Below are 15482 nucleotides of genomic sequence, written 5' to 3'. Positions count from 1 at the left end.
GGGAAATTTCTTGAATGTTGGCAAGTCCAACATTGTCAACATTTATGGTGCTAGAAGGAGGGAAGCTAGATTTTTATGGCTAATAACCTCACCCACCCTCATCATACTTCTTTTGGTCAAGGAAACAATATTCCCAACACCTCCCTTGCTTATATGCTTGAATTTGGCGAATCTTCTCAGCCCAATCTTGAACAAAGCTGTGAAATCTCTTACGAGCACATTTGGGCCATTCGACCCAGTCTTGAACAAAGCTGTGAAATCTCTTATTTTCCAAAGAAGAATGCAACCACTCCTACTGGGATAATGGTTTCGACAGTCGAAGATCTGGTTCTCGCCACCCCTAAGGAGCTAGCAAAGACCGCAAAAAGCGCAGAGAAACCAAAGAAGCCACCATATTTTAACAAAGGTGATGCAGAGAATGTTATACTCTCAAATGATACTTTCTGCAAGTTAGTTGGTGAAGAAGAAGAGGAAGAAGATCCATCAGATTCTGGGAGAAGAATAGGAAGATCCATCATATTATGACGAAGACAAGGAGAACATAAACGAAGATATGGTGAGCCAAGATCTGGATGAGGTGACTCATGACCCACTAGCTCTACCGGGTGTTCTACATAAGATGCCGAGGCACCCAGAAAAGTTGTTAAAGAAGCATGAGCCTGACAAAACAATGAAGGTAGAGGACCACTTGGAGAACTTCTACCTGCATTTGCAAATGCTTGAGGTATGTTATGATGATGTTGCATGTAGACTTTTCCCTCATACCTTGGATGGAAGAGAAGTTTTATGGTATCATAATCTCCCTCTGAACTCAATCCAGAACTAGAAAGAGTTTAAGAAGTTGTTTCTTGAAAAAAATTCCGATGACAAAACCCTTGCCATGTTATTGAAAGAGTTGGGTAATCTGAAAATGGAGCAGAAAGAAAAGTTTAAAGAATTCAATTAGAGGTTTAATCATATATTGAACATATTTCCTCCAAATACAAAACCTCATGACTCCTTCACTATTTATTATTATACTTTTTCCTTATCGACAAACATCACACAGTTCATGAAGAAACTATGAAAGCGACACTTGGAGAGAATTATGAAGAAGAAATTGCAACTGAAAAGGACTTGCATGTAATAGGAGTCATCATTGACAATGAATCATCAAAGGACTCCAAAGACACGAGCAAAGGGTCTCAGGCCTCCACAAGCAAGGCCAAGGGAAGGGAAGCTATCGATCTTAAGAGCTTGACCCATACAAACAAGTCTTTGTCCAATGAGTTGGCAGAGTTGAAACAGAGTTCAAGTGAGACCACCGTAAGTAGCAAGCCTCCTAAGTTCAACTTTATGAGAAGGGATACCAACTTTGGAAGTAGCATAAATCAACTAGCTAAGTCTGAACAAAGCTCGAACGTCATGCTAAATGTTGAGAGCATGGGCATGGAACAACATTGTTCATTTCATCAGGAATATCACTCAAAAAATACATTCCTACAATGGAACCACAACATGAATGCTCTAGTTGTGCATTTCATCGACATAGTACTTTAAAATGAGCATACTAAGCCTATGAAAGAAAAGGAAGAAATTGTGATTGTTGGGCATGTAGTAAATACACTCAGTTGTGTATACATAGCTGAAAAGAAAATTTCTGAAAAGTAGCCACTGAGTGAGTACCCGGCTCAAAAGAAGAATGGTCGATATAAATTGAGAAGCCAAGGTCTGCTTTCTGAACCAAAGTTGACAAGGCAGAAACTACAAGAACATTTGTTAAGGAAGATCACACTTCCTATCAACTCAGTGCAAAATGCCTAGAGAAAGTCTGGAGACACTACTACAGCGAAGAGTACTTCTGCAATTGTAAAAGAAAGTCCATTACTCCCGAGGTATCTGATCAAGTTACTCCTCGAGACACTTGAGCGGTCCCCTCTGCGCTTGATTATAATATAGTCGAAGGCATGAATAAATTCGCACTAACATTTCACTCTTCGAACTTACAAGGACTGCGAGCTAGCAGGAACTTCTCATCTATGCTCTTGAACAACCTGCCTCAGGTAACAATGCTTCTTTGCAAAAGGGATTTGGTAATTCTTGTGGTCCCCTGGAATCAGTACCTAATGCATTAACATTAGAAGTTAACACACTATGCCCTCTATTTTTGTTAACGTTTGAAATTTTTAATTACAATGTACACAATTTCTTAGTTGATTCTGGTGCATCGGTGAACGTAATGCTTCTATCTATAGCTAAGAAAATCAATGCAAAATGGGACAAAATAGATGAACATATCGTTCATCTAGAAAATGTTAGTTTTTGTAGCATCAGATATGTTCTAGCCTTGAAATTTTGTGGAAAGGCTAGAATGCATGAGATATCCAAAACCTAGAAATCGTTTCTGGAAATTCCACCTAGGAATGACTTAATTAGATTATTAGTCAGTTTTTAAATATTCCTAAGTCTAAACTTAGGGAATATGACTAATTAATAAAAATTAATTAATTCAAGGTGTGAATGTTATAAAAACTCATACAGATTGACTTCAAGTTAATCCTAGCCATCGATTAAGATCTAATCTTGGTCATTGAAGTCGCAACAAAGGATTATAAGAAGAAGTCGATGGGCATTTGGAGAAGTGACTTGAGCAACAATTCCTTGTGCAGATCAAGTAGCAACAGTCAATTGTCGAAGAGAGAGCTAGTGGATCGAAGCAGTGAGAGAGGGGTAAAGACAATGAACCCGGAGGAGCTATTCCACATCCGGTGAGTGAATTTGTAGAGAGGCAGAAGAGCCACAGAAAGGTTGACGTTGGGGCAGCACAATAGCCTCTGGGGAAAGACGAGTTTCAATGCCAGAAGTTGGACAAAGGTTCCAGAGGCTAGGAGAGACATTTCCCAGATAGCAGTAGACCAAATGGCTTAAGGAGAAGCTGGTTTAAGCTAAGTGCAAAAGGGACTGTGTTAGTGTGACACAGTAGCTGCGCAGAGCCAATTTGGATGACTTACTTGGAGCTGAGGTCAGAGCATGAATTTGCCTGTGGAGTGAGGAATTTTCCTCACTACATTCTTCTTGCCAGCATTTGTTTTTAGGATTTCTGGTCTCAGCATCCATTTGTACTCATTATTTCATTGGTCCTTAAAAATAAAACCCTCAGCTATTGCACTGGTTTTCCGAATTTGGGTTTTTTCAAGGACATTGGTCCAAAAATAACTGTGTAAATTTATGGGTGTGTGCCAGCATTTCTTCTTGTGTTTATTTCATCTGTATTTTATTTGTGTAGGTTGCAGTGTGATTGATTCAGTATTTGTTGTGGCAAAAAGTAAATAAATTGTTAAAAATTAATTTAACAATTAGGAGAATTATTTCCAGTTACTTCAATAGGATTCAGATTTCCAAATTTTCACATGGTATGAGAGTGCAGGTGATCGGATGGAGAGCTCGGTAATGAAGAAAGAGGGACTTTCTCTGTTCCTTTTGGGTAGCAGATTGAAACCCCAGGGCAATGTGGTCACCTTGGCCAAGAGGCCAAATTTCTTGAGGAGATTCAAGTTTTTTGTGTGTGAGGCATAAATATTTGATCTCTCCAGATCAAGGGATTCCAGAGGTAGAGGGAGCAGCCAATATTTTTTGCAGAGCATATCTCTAGTTGGACGTAGTAGTGTTGCATTAGGTTTCTAAAGAAGAGTTAGCATCGAGTGGAAGAAGAGCACACACTAAGGGAAAATTTTCCCCAGGGAACTTCTAGCCTCAAGAAATTCGATTTCCCTTGCAAATCAACAGTCATTGTGTGCAAAGTATCTCACTCTAGAAGCGAGTGTGAATATCTTAGCAGCAACTGAGTAGAAGTGAAAAGGAGATTTTTGACATTTTTTAAGATGGTTGTTGCTGGACTTCATTATCAGGAAAGGTTGGATGGTGCTTCCAACAATGTCATTTGGAAGGCAAGGATTTCCTTCCTTCTGGATGAGTATGGCCTAAATACATTTATAGATGCAGTGGTACTGATCCCCAAAGATGCATATCAGCTGAAGGAGTATAGAAAGAAGATGGCATGGGCGAAGAGGTTGATCCTTGATAGTGTTTAGGATCAAATTGTTTCACATATTTCTGGCAAAGGCACTGCTAGAGAGGTGGGAGACTTTCTCCAAGCTATACAAGGGTGCTTCCAAGCAGTGGAAGATGTACTTAGAGGAGAAGTTCAAGCTCATCTAGATGCAGAAGGGGGAAGGCATAGACCCCTTCCTCACTGGGATTTAGGAGGTCCGAGATCAATTATCACTTACTGGGGCAGTGCCTCAACCCACAGAGATTTTGAGATTGGAACTTAATAGTGTCTCTGAGGAGTAGAATGTCTTTGTCCAAAGCATATTGGGCAAAGAGAAACTAGCAGAGCAGGACAGGATGTGGGATGACTTGGAGTAGGAGGAATTGAGGGGAGCTCTTCTAAAGAGCTCCATCAGTGGCAACAACAACAAATCGAAGCAAGTGAAGGAGGAGGATATTGTGGCCCTCGCATTGAAGGGTCTCAGTCAGGTACATGGGGAGCAATGAAAGAAGAAGAAGGATATGTCAAAGGTCAAGTGCTTCAGATGTGGTGAGCTTGGTCACTACAGTACCCAGTGCCCTCTCAAGAAGAACAAAAAGGAGGAGAAGCAGGACCAATAGGCAACATCAATAGAAATTGATAGGCTATCCTCTAGGTTAGAGGAATACTTCGCAATGTTTGATGACATACCCCCAAGAGTGAAGTGGGGTGACTTGGTGATATAGCCCTGGAGTGCTACAAATGGGAAGGATTCTTGAGGAGGTCCACCTCTTGGATCATTACCTTGCTACGAGGGCCCACAATATTTAGTAGTAGGATGGATCAGTGGCAATTGATGCAGTCAAATAGCCAGAGTTAGAGATTCAGAGTCTAGTTGCAGTCATATGTTGGGTAGCGCAGTGCTGAGTTGGCAGTAGTGCAATTAGCACAATGCAGAGTCAGTAGCAGCGCAGATGCCTCAGTAACAACTGAGATACTAGCGGTAGTCAGAGACTCAAGTTACATAGGCATCATATTTATCAAATTTGATTCAGTATTTAGGATGCTTTTCAGTTGCACATGTTGTAGTTGTAGTAGAAACATATGAAGAGGGAGTTGTAGTGTAGATGTTGTGTTGGTAGCAGTTCCACAGGGTCAGCATCAACACAAATGCAACACATATCAGGCTTAATTCAGTAGTTGATGGGAAGTAGCAGCCATACATCAACAACGTGACAGGAGATAATGCAGAAACAGGGTGCTGCTACAAGATGAGCAGTAGAGAACTATGACACATTCCTCGCTAAGAGGGAGTGTTCGTTTTTGTAGGATCAGATATGTTCTAGCCTTGAAATTTTTTGGAGATGCTAGAATGCATGAGATCTCCAAAACCCAGAAATCGTTTCTAAAAATTCCTGTAGAAATTCTGAATAATTAATCACTTATTCACAGAGATTATCCCAATTATGCACTATTGCAGAATAAATGCACAATACATAACCTCCTCTACGTTGATCATCAATTTAGTAGCATTAAAAACAATGAAACATCAATCGCATGCACACATTAACACAGTATGTAACCCGGGGAAAGCATACAGCTGAAAACCCCACACTATCTGTATATTATAATGATAGATAACATGTAACAATACATAGTACAATACTCCTCACAAGTACTCAGTACTATCTCCACCTGTTACACACAAAACTAGCTCAGATCTGATCAATCACAGCTCAAATCTCCTCCACTGCTTTCCCTGCCTCCACTACGCAATCCTGCATGAGAATAATGATGAATGGCTGATCCAAACTCCTCTTTTTCTTGGCTGAACCACGCAATCCTCATTGGCATTACTTAATCCATTGATTGTGCGAATCTCATGCACAAATATAGTCACAACTGACAGTTGTCTTGCCCTTTCACTCACCTCTAACACCTGTCTCCACTGAACTGTCCATGCACTGAGTTAACTGATGTATTATTTAGTTGCTTTATGAGTTAATAATTAGTGAATTAATTAATAATTAATTCACATCACTCATCACTAGTGTATTCTGCAGTTAGACTAAATACAACTAGTTCAACCAAGTCAAACTGAACACAACTCCATCAACTCCTCAATCAACTCCACCAAACTCAATCACTTGAGTTCTAACTGAAGTCCACCATGCAATAGCTCAAATGACTCATAAGAAAAGTGTATTTCCTTCTGACAGCTGCATGTGCCACATCCGTAGCTCGAACTGAAGTACTCCAAGAGGATAAGATAATGTTTATAGTCCAAATAATATTATGAGCTAATAATATTCGACTGTTCTATTTTTAGCCTGGCAGTCTAAAAATAGAAACCGCCCATATGTCTAAAAATAGAAGTCCATCTATTTTTACCAACATGAGCAAACATACACAAATAGCATCTTGCAACTCATAGACCATGATCCATATGTCTAAAAATAGACATAGTCTAAAAATAGACTTTGTGTCAAAAATAGCCTGCGGGCCCACTTAGTGAAGGCAACTTCTTTTCACTAAGCTCCATCATCTTGTTGCATTTTCAACACTCCCTCTCAACAAGATATGGATTATCTACAACCCTTATCCTGCAACTCTGGAATGTTCTGCATGCAACACATTTGCCCGGTCCACTTGCTCCAACAACACTTGGAACAAAAAACACTCCCAACTGACCACTTTGTTGGGCTAGGAACATACTCTGATGCTGAAGCTCTACCTGCTGCTGACAAGTGCTCACTCTCTGACATCTGCACTACTGCAACATCTCCATGCATCTCGCACCATTGCACACCTCTTTGTGCCACCTAGCACTGTGCAAAACACTTGTGCCTCTCGCATTGTTGTAGCCTGCTAGCTATGCATTGTCCTGGGATTCCCTACATTGTCGCTCTCTCTGCCACTCCATCCACATCTGTCTCTACCCAATCAGTCAGTTCCTGCTACTCCACATCGGGGCTCCCCTAGCAAGGTCTCACCCAAGAGGTTGGGTACCTCAAGGATCCTGCCCCTCCTCCTTGGGACGATCAATCCATATCACCCCACCTCCTACCTGTAGGTATGGCTGCATGTGATCCCTCAGCCCACCTGGCTCGAAGTTTCCCCCTACTAGAGGTCTCTGCATGAGTAGATGTCTCTACTCGATCTCCTCTTAGCTTTCCTTGTTGTGGCTGCTCCACAACCTCCTGAAGCTGCTGCACCAATTGTGGCTCCTCCATAATCGTCCGAGACTTCTTCTGGCTCTGCATGTTGAGAGGTAATATACGCTCCCTCTCAACCACCAAGTCTCCATCAGTTGCCTCGCTACTCAAGGCTTTGAATGCATCTTGAAATTCAAGAGCATACAGGTTCTTGACCCGTGAACCAATCTGCTTCCCCTGTCTAGTGATGATGTGTCTAAGGAAAACCTTTCCCTTACTGAAGACTACATCATAGCCTCCATCTTCCAGCATCGCGATCGACACCAATTTTCTCTCCAGTCCTGGTACATACTTGACATTAGTCAAGGTAAGGCAAGCTCCATGCTCCCTCTGAAAAATAATCGTGCCTACGCCTGAGACACTATACTTCTCATCATTACCCATCGCTATGAGTATCTAGAGATCTTTCTCCTCCAAAGTACTAAATGAACTCTTGTCACCGGTCATGTGGAAAGAAGCTCCACTGTCAAGAAACTAACCACTTCCCACCATGGATGAAACCATGCATGCGAAGAGTGTGAAATCCAACTCGAATTGTGAAGCAAGTGCCTCACCTTCAGATCCTTCCCCGGATCCCTTCTTGGATTTCTTCTTTGGGAAATTAGTAGCATAATGGCCCACCTCATGACAACGAAAGCATCGCACTTTCGATTTGTCAACCTTCTTCCCATCATTGGAAGAACTGGATTTGGAAAGAGAACCCTTCTCCTTCCCCTTATTCACCTTACTCGATAAGGCATAGTTCTCCTCATCATGCATGGATGAAGAACTATCTCTGGTGCTCCGTCTGATCTCCTCTTGCACAAGATCCGACCAAAGTCTCTCCCATCCTGGCAATTTCTCCCGACCATTGACAGAGTCCTGATAGGAATGCCAACTCTTCAGAAGACCAAGGAGAGCCAAGCTCACCAAGTCCTCATCATCGACAGTCACCCCCACACTTCCCAGCTCATCCCGGCACTGGGTGAACTTCGTGAGATACTTGGGCATACTGTCTCCATTCTCACACTTAATGTTTCTGAGTTTATCCTTGAGCGCCAACTTCCTCTGATCGCTCTTTCTTTGGAATAGATCTGTCAACGCTTTCCACATCAAGTATGGAGAAGCCTTTCCATATAGGCTGGATACAATGTAATCCTTCACACCCTCCAACAGAATCCTTCGACACTTTGCTGTCTTCTTTTGCCAAGTCACAACTTCAGTAGCATCAGTAGGTTTTGGGACCTTAGCCTCTATGAAATCCTTCAACCCATTATCATATAACACCGCCTCCATCCTGTCCTTCCATGAAATATAGTTCGAGCTTCCATCAAGAGCATACTCCAATCGAAATTCGTTGAAAGACATTGCCACATTGATACCAAGAAAACACTACTGCAAATTCAAATTCCGCCAGCTCAAAAACTCAACCGCCTCTGATCTAGAATTCGTGAGAACAAAGTATTTCTCGTACAGAGATTGATTGTATGGGCTTTTACCAGATATCTCACCTTCCAAAGGAAGGATGAATCTAGAGGCTACCTGGCCCGATTACAGACTCTGCCTGAAGAAATAAGATGTAAACACTTTCTGAATAGTAGATCTGATGATCAACAACTCCGATACCATGTAGAAATTTTGAATAATTAATCACTTATTCACAGAGATTATCCCGATTATGCACTATTGCGGAATACATGCACAATACATAACCTCCTCTATGTTGATCATCAATTTAGCAGCATTAAAAACAATGAAACATCAATCGCATGCACACATTAAGACAATATGTAACCCAAGGAAAGCATACAACTGAAAACCCCACACTATCTGTATATTATAATGATAGAGAACATGTAACAATACATAGTACAATACTCCTCACAAGTACTCAGTACTATCTCCACCTGTTACACACAAAACTAGCTCAGATCTGATCAATCACAGCTCAAATCTCCTCCACTTCTTTGCCTGCCTCCACTGCACAATCCTGCATTAGAATAATGATGAATGGCTGATCCAAACTCGTTTTTTTCTTGGCTGAACCATGCAATCCTCATTGGCATTACTCAATCCATTGATTGTGCAAATTTCATGCACAACTATAGTCACAACTGACAGCTGTCTTGCCCTTTCACTCACCTCTAACACCTGTCTCCATTGAACTATCCATGCACTGAGTTAACTAATGTATTATTTAGTTGCTTTATGAGTTAATAATTAGTGAATTAATTAATAATTAATTCACATCACTCATCACTAGTGTATTATGCAGTTAAACTAAATACAACTAGTTCAACCAAGTCAAACTGAACACAACTCCATCAACTCCTCAATCAACTCCACCAAACTCAATCACTTGAGTTCTAACTGAAGTCCACCATGCAATAGCTCAACTAACTGATAAGAAAAGCGTATTTCCTTCTGAAAATTGCATGTGCCACATCCGTAGCTCGAATTGAAGTGCTCCAAGAGGATAAGATAATGTTTATAGTTCAAATATTATTATGAGCTAATAATATTCGACTGTTCTATTTTTAGCCTGGCAGTCTAAAAATAGAAGCTGCCCATATGTCTAAAAATAGAAGTCCATCTATTTTTACCAACATGACCAATCATCCACAAATAGCATCCTGCAACTCATAGACCATGATCCATATGTCTAAAAATAGACTTTGCGCCAAAAATAGCCTGCGGGCCCACTTAGTGAAGGCGACTTCTTTTCACTAAGCTCCCTCATCTTATTGCATTTTCAACAATTCCACCTAGAAATGACTTAATTAGATTATTAGTCAGTTTTTAAATATTTCCTAAGTCTAAACTTAGGGAATATGACTAATTAATCAGAATTAATTAAGTCATGGTGTGAATGTTCTAGAAACTCATACGGATTGACTTCAAGTTAATCCTAGCCATCGATTAAGATCTGATCTTGGTCATTGAAGTCTCAACAAAGGATTATAAGAAGTCGATGGGCACTTGGAGAAGTGACTTGAGCAATAGTTCCTTGTGCGGATCGAGTAGCAACAACGAGTTAGAGAGGGACAAATACATTGAAGCCAGAGGAAGAATTCCAGATTTGGTGAGTGAATTTGCAGAGAGGCAGAAGAGCCATAGAGAGGATGACATTGGGGAAGCGAAATAGCCTCTAGAGGCAGTTTTGATTCCGTTAGGGAAAGACGAGTTTCACTGTCAGAAGATGGACAAAGGTTCTGAAGGCTAAGAGAGACATTTTCCCAGACAACAACATACCAAAAGCCTTGAGGAGAATTTGGTTCGAACTGAGTGCAAAAGAGACTCTCTACTCTAACGCAGTACTTGTCAGAGCCAGTTTGGATGGCTCACTTGGAGCTAAAGTCAAAGCATGAATTTTCCTATGGAGTGAGGAATTTTTCCTGACTAGATTCTTCTTGCCATTATTTCTCTATAGGATTTCCATTTTGAGCATCCAGTTGTACTCAGATTATCTCACTTCTTCTTAAAACTAAAACCCTCGGTTTTTGCACCGATTTTCCCAAGTTTGGTTTTTTTGGGAACTTTGGTCCGAAAATAACTGTGTAAATCTATGTGTGTGTGCTAATATTTCTTCCAACGTTTATTTCTTTTGTGGTTTATTTGTGTAGGTTGCAGTGTGATCAAGGAGGATCTTGTCAGTCTAGTTTGTGCAGAGAGTCTAGTGCATCTTCAACTTAGTCAGCTTCATTAGTGTTCTTTAGTTTTTCATGGTCCAGATTGTCATCATGGTGTTTGATGATTAAATGTCATAATGTGATAATTTTCTGTAATGGGTTTTTTAATTATGGTGATGTAAAAGTGTAAGTCTTTAACACTAAAGAAATAACCTAAGCTAAGTCCTAATGCTAAAACACCTAGCTAAAATCCTAAGTGGCTAAGTGTTAAACCTAGAAAGCATAAACCTATGCAAAAGACCCACCTATAAGACCTTAGGCTATAAAAATGTGCAAACAAATGTGTTACACAGTTAATTGCGCAGGGACTTAACCGCAACAGAACTGTTTGCAGATGCATGTGAACAGGTTTGTAGTCAGGTTACGTTGACCACATCAAAACCGCGCAGTTGGAGTGCAGTTTGGATAACCGCATCAGGGAACAGATGTCACATGCTAGCAGTTGACCACAACAGTTGTCGAAACGGTGGGAGTGACCTTCAAGGTGGCCGTAGAGGGTTAGACCACAAGTGGTCACATGCCAATGGGCCAACCTCTTTGTGCTGTCAGCCAGACCGCAAGCGGATTCAACATAACCAAAGTTTTTTTTTGGGTTTTGTTGTTGGTTTTTGTTCTAAATTAATTCAAAGACCGTGTAACAAATGCCTAAGTGTCACAATGTGACAAGACTGAGGCATTCCACACTTAATGAAGCAAATTCATGCTTAAGTTTCGCATCAAGGGCTCGAATGAACCAAAAACACTATAAATTCAACCTTTTGATCATGGAGAAAGGCATTGGAGAGATTTTGAGACTTGTATGCAGATGCTAAGCTAGAGAGGCAGTTGTCGTTTTTAGTGTATCTTGGTTGTCCAGAGGCGGAATTGGGAACTGTGATAGATGTTGGAAAGCTAGTACATAGAGATTTCTGTTGACATATACCATAAGTGCCTGCGTGCACATTTAGTTTGGTGTTTTTTCTGTGTTAAATACCTCTTTCGATCAATCCTAATAAAGTGAACGCCCATCTTGAAAGTAGACTCGGAGACATAGTCCATCAAGGACGAACTTTGTAATCAATGTTTATTGTCTTCTATCTCTATTATGTGCTACAAATTCATGTTTAAATATGATTCTTATGTTCTGGATTAAGTCATTAAATCAGTTGTTTTCCTTCAGTCTTCCACATTAAGCGCTTAAGTTAACAATCAATTCACTGTTGGAAAATATTCAATTCTACTTTAGTTTTGTTTATGATCAATATTAGATCATATAATTTGGTATTAGAGGACATTGCGTTTTGTAGTATTTTTGCCAGTGAATGTTAACCAGGTCAAGGTCGTGACATGGAGAAGGAACACTTGAGAAGTTCGATCCATAAATTGGAAAGCGAAAAGTCGCTCATTGATTGACAATGACAGGAACTGATGTAGGTGAAACTCCTGAAGGGAAGGTCATGGATCAGGAATAGTTTCAATAAATGTTTTTGAGCATGCAACAGATGTTGGGAGAAATCATCGAAGATAAGAAGGCAAGAGATGCAAATTATTCTTCAAAGACATCGAAAAAGGACAATGGAAAAGGCAAGGCTGATAAACCTCCTTCTCCTCCATCATCTCCATCATCATCATCATCTTCTTCTTCTTCCAGTTCTGATTCTGCAACAAAAAAGGAACCTAAGAAATCATGTCTTTTGAAACTTGATGTTAAATTTGAATTACCTATTTATGATGGTGAAATGAATCATGAAAAGCTAGATAATTGGTTTAAGCAATTAGAAGTGTATTGTGGAATTCAGAACATTTCTGATGAGAAAACAAAAATTCAGTTAGCTACACTTAGAATGGGCGGAAAAAATTTAATCTAGTGGGAAAGTAAAACTCAAATAGATGTTAAGCGGAAAGGTAAAGTCATCTCTTCATGGTCTAAGTTTTTAAAAGCTCTCAGAAAACAATTCTATCCTTTGGGATACATGCAGCAAGTTGTTATTAATTGGCAACATTTGAGGCAAGGTAAAGGGAGGAATTTTCAGGAGTTTACTCAGGAGTTCAAGAAGAAAGCTTTGGCGCTTGGTATTCCATTGGATACATGTGAAACTTTATTAAAGTACATTGGTAGTTTACATTCATATTTACAACATACATTATTGATGTGTAATATTGATGACTTTGATGAAGTGTGTGTTCAAGCCATACATATTGAATCAGGGGGCAGACCATTCAAGTTTTCACCAAAAGCATTTAGAAATTTGGAAATCAAGGATTCAAAAGACAGAAGGAGGAAGATAAATTTGAAGGGAAAGAGATCAACGACAACTCAGAAGGAAAGTGAAAGACCTACTTGTACTCACTGCCAGAGGATCAGACATGATGAAGCAAAATGTTGGAAATTTCACCAAGAACTTAGACCAAAGAAGTTCCAGAAGAAGAAAGGTGAAAAGAAGGCTAATGCAACAATCCAAGAAGATTTGGGCTCCGACTCAAGTGATGAAAGGAAAATAACCCTATTGGTTTCAACAGGTAAAACTTCTAACACCGGTTCAAGTTCTAGTACTTCGGTAACTTCTTCAAACATAAATCATCTAAATGAGAATAAAAGAGTTGAATTATTTCATATAAGGATAACCTCTGAGCACAAAAAATAGATACGTTATTTGACAATGGATCACAGGAAAGTTTAATAACTGAATATTTAGTTAAGAAATTGGGTTTGGAAACACAGAATCATCCAAGACCATACCCATTAGGTTGGCTAAACAAAGAGACTCAGATTAATGTCACAAAGTAGTGTCGCTTAAACTTTTCCATCATAGCTAATTACATTGATGAAGTGCTTTTGGATGTGATTCCAGCTGACATATGTGGAGTAGTACTAGGGAGTCCTTATCTCTATGATCATGATGTAATTTTTCATAGGAAAGAGAATAAATATCACCTTAAGAAAGGTGGGATTGAATACGTTGTCAGGGCACATAAACTCAAAACACAATTGGATTTAGTTATTATTAATCAAATGAATTGATTAATAAGTACAAGTAAGAGATATGTACTCATGGCTGTAAACGAACAAAATAAAGATCAACATGATGCTTTTTCAGGTTGTGAATATTAGTTTAAATATAGTTTGGTTAAAGTGGTAGAGTCTTTTCAAAGTCTATTTAAAGAACTAAAACATCTTCCTCCTAAACGGGAAATACAACATGAGATACAATTGATGTCTGATGCCCCTCTTCCTAATGTCAGAATGTATCGCATGTCAGTTATAGAGAATGAAGAAATAAAGAAACAAATCCAAGAGTTGATTGAAAAAGGTTTCATTCGATCCAGTTCATCTCCATGTGGCTCACCCATAATTTTGGTTCCTAAGAAAGACGGGACATGGAGAATGTGTGTCGACTTTAGGGCCTTGAACAAAATCACAATAAAAAAAAGGTATCCTCTTCTCAGGATAGATGATTTACTTGATCAACTAAAAAATGTTGTTTATTTCACTAAGTTGGATTTGCATAGTGGGTATCATCAAATTCGCATTGCAAAAAATGACTTCTGGAAAACTACATTCAAAACTAGGTAGGGGATATTTGAATGGTTAGTAATGCCTTATGCTTTGTGTAATGCTCCATCAACCTTCATGCGGGTTATGAATGATGTATTACGCCCATACATTGATAAATTTGTCATAATCTACTTAGATGATATTCTGATTTTCAGTTCTAGTATGGAAGATCATGTTAGGAATGTCAAATAGGTTTTCGAAGTGTTGCATAGGGAAAAATTGTACCTTAAACTTTCCAAATGTGACTTTGGGAAGACTTCATTGAATTATCTTGGTTACATATTTGGAGGTGGCAACTTGAAAATAGGTCTAGTTAAAATCGATGTGATTGTTAAATGGCCAAGACCACGGAATGTGATTGAAGTTAGGAGTTTTATAGGTGCAGTTCAGTATTGAATAAATTTTATTGCTCAATTTTCTTTGATTGCATCATCGTTACATTCTTTAACAGGTTCTAAAGTTTCCTTTCAGTGGGGAGGGAAACAACAAAAATCTTTTGATACACTTAAGTAGAAAATTGTCACAACACCAATCTTAGCTTTACTAGATCTTCAACATCCATTTGAAATTGAAACAGATGCTAGTGGTGATGCAATGGGTGCAGTCTTACATAAAAAAGGGAAACCTATTTGTTTCCATTCTAAGACTTTTTCTAAGGCAATAATGAATTATTTGACATATGATAAAGAATTGTTTTCCTTGGTTGAAAGTGTAAAGAAATCGAAACACTATTTAATGGGTAAGGAAACAGTGATTCACACAGATCATCAGCCACTTTAGTACCTTCACTCTCAAACTAAGTTGCAACAATCTCATCATTATAGATGGATGGGATTTATTCATCAATTTCACTTAGTAATTAAGTACAAGAAAGGGGTAACAAACAAAGTAGCTGATATGTTGTCTAGACCATCTTTGAATGCTTTAGTGGTGTTGTAGAATAGTTCTTTAAAACATGAAAGTTATATAGAACAATATAGTACAGATGTTGATTTAAAAGATATTTATGAAACACTAACTCATGGTACTCGGGTGGAAGAAGTCAATTTTCATGT

This window comes from Pinus tabuliformis, chromosome J, assembly GCF_031772625.1.
Source record: "Pinus tabuliformis cultivar Carrire ecotype Pingquan chromosome J, CPIR1, whole genome shotgun sequence".
Lineage (NCBI taxonomy): Eukaryota > Viridiplantae > Streptophyta > Pinopsida > Pinales > Pinaceae > Pinus > Pinus tabuliformis.
The sequence above is the reverse complement of the archived record's forward strand: the minus strand, read 5'-3'. Positions refer to the sequence as shown.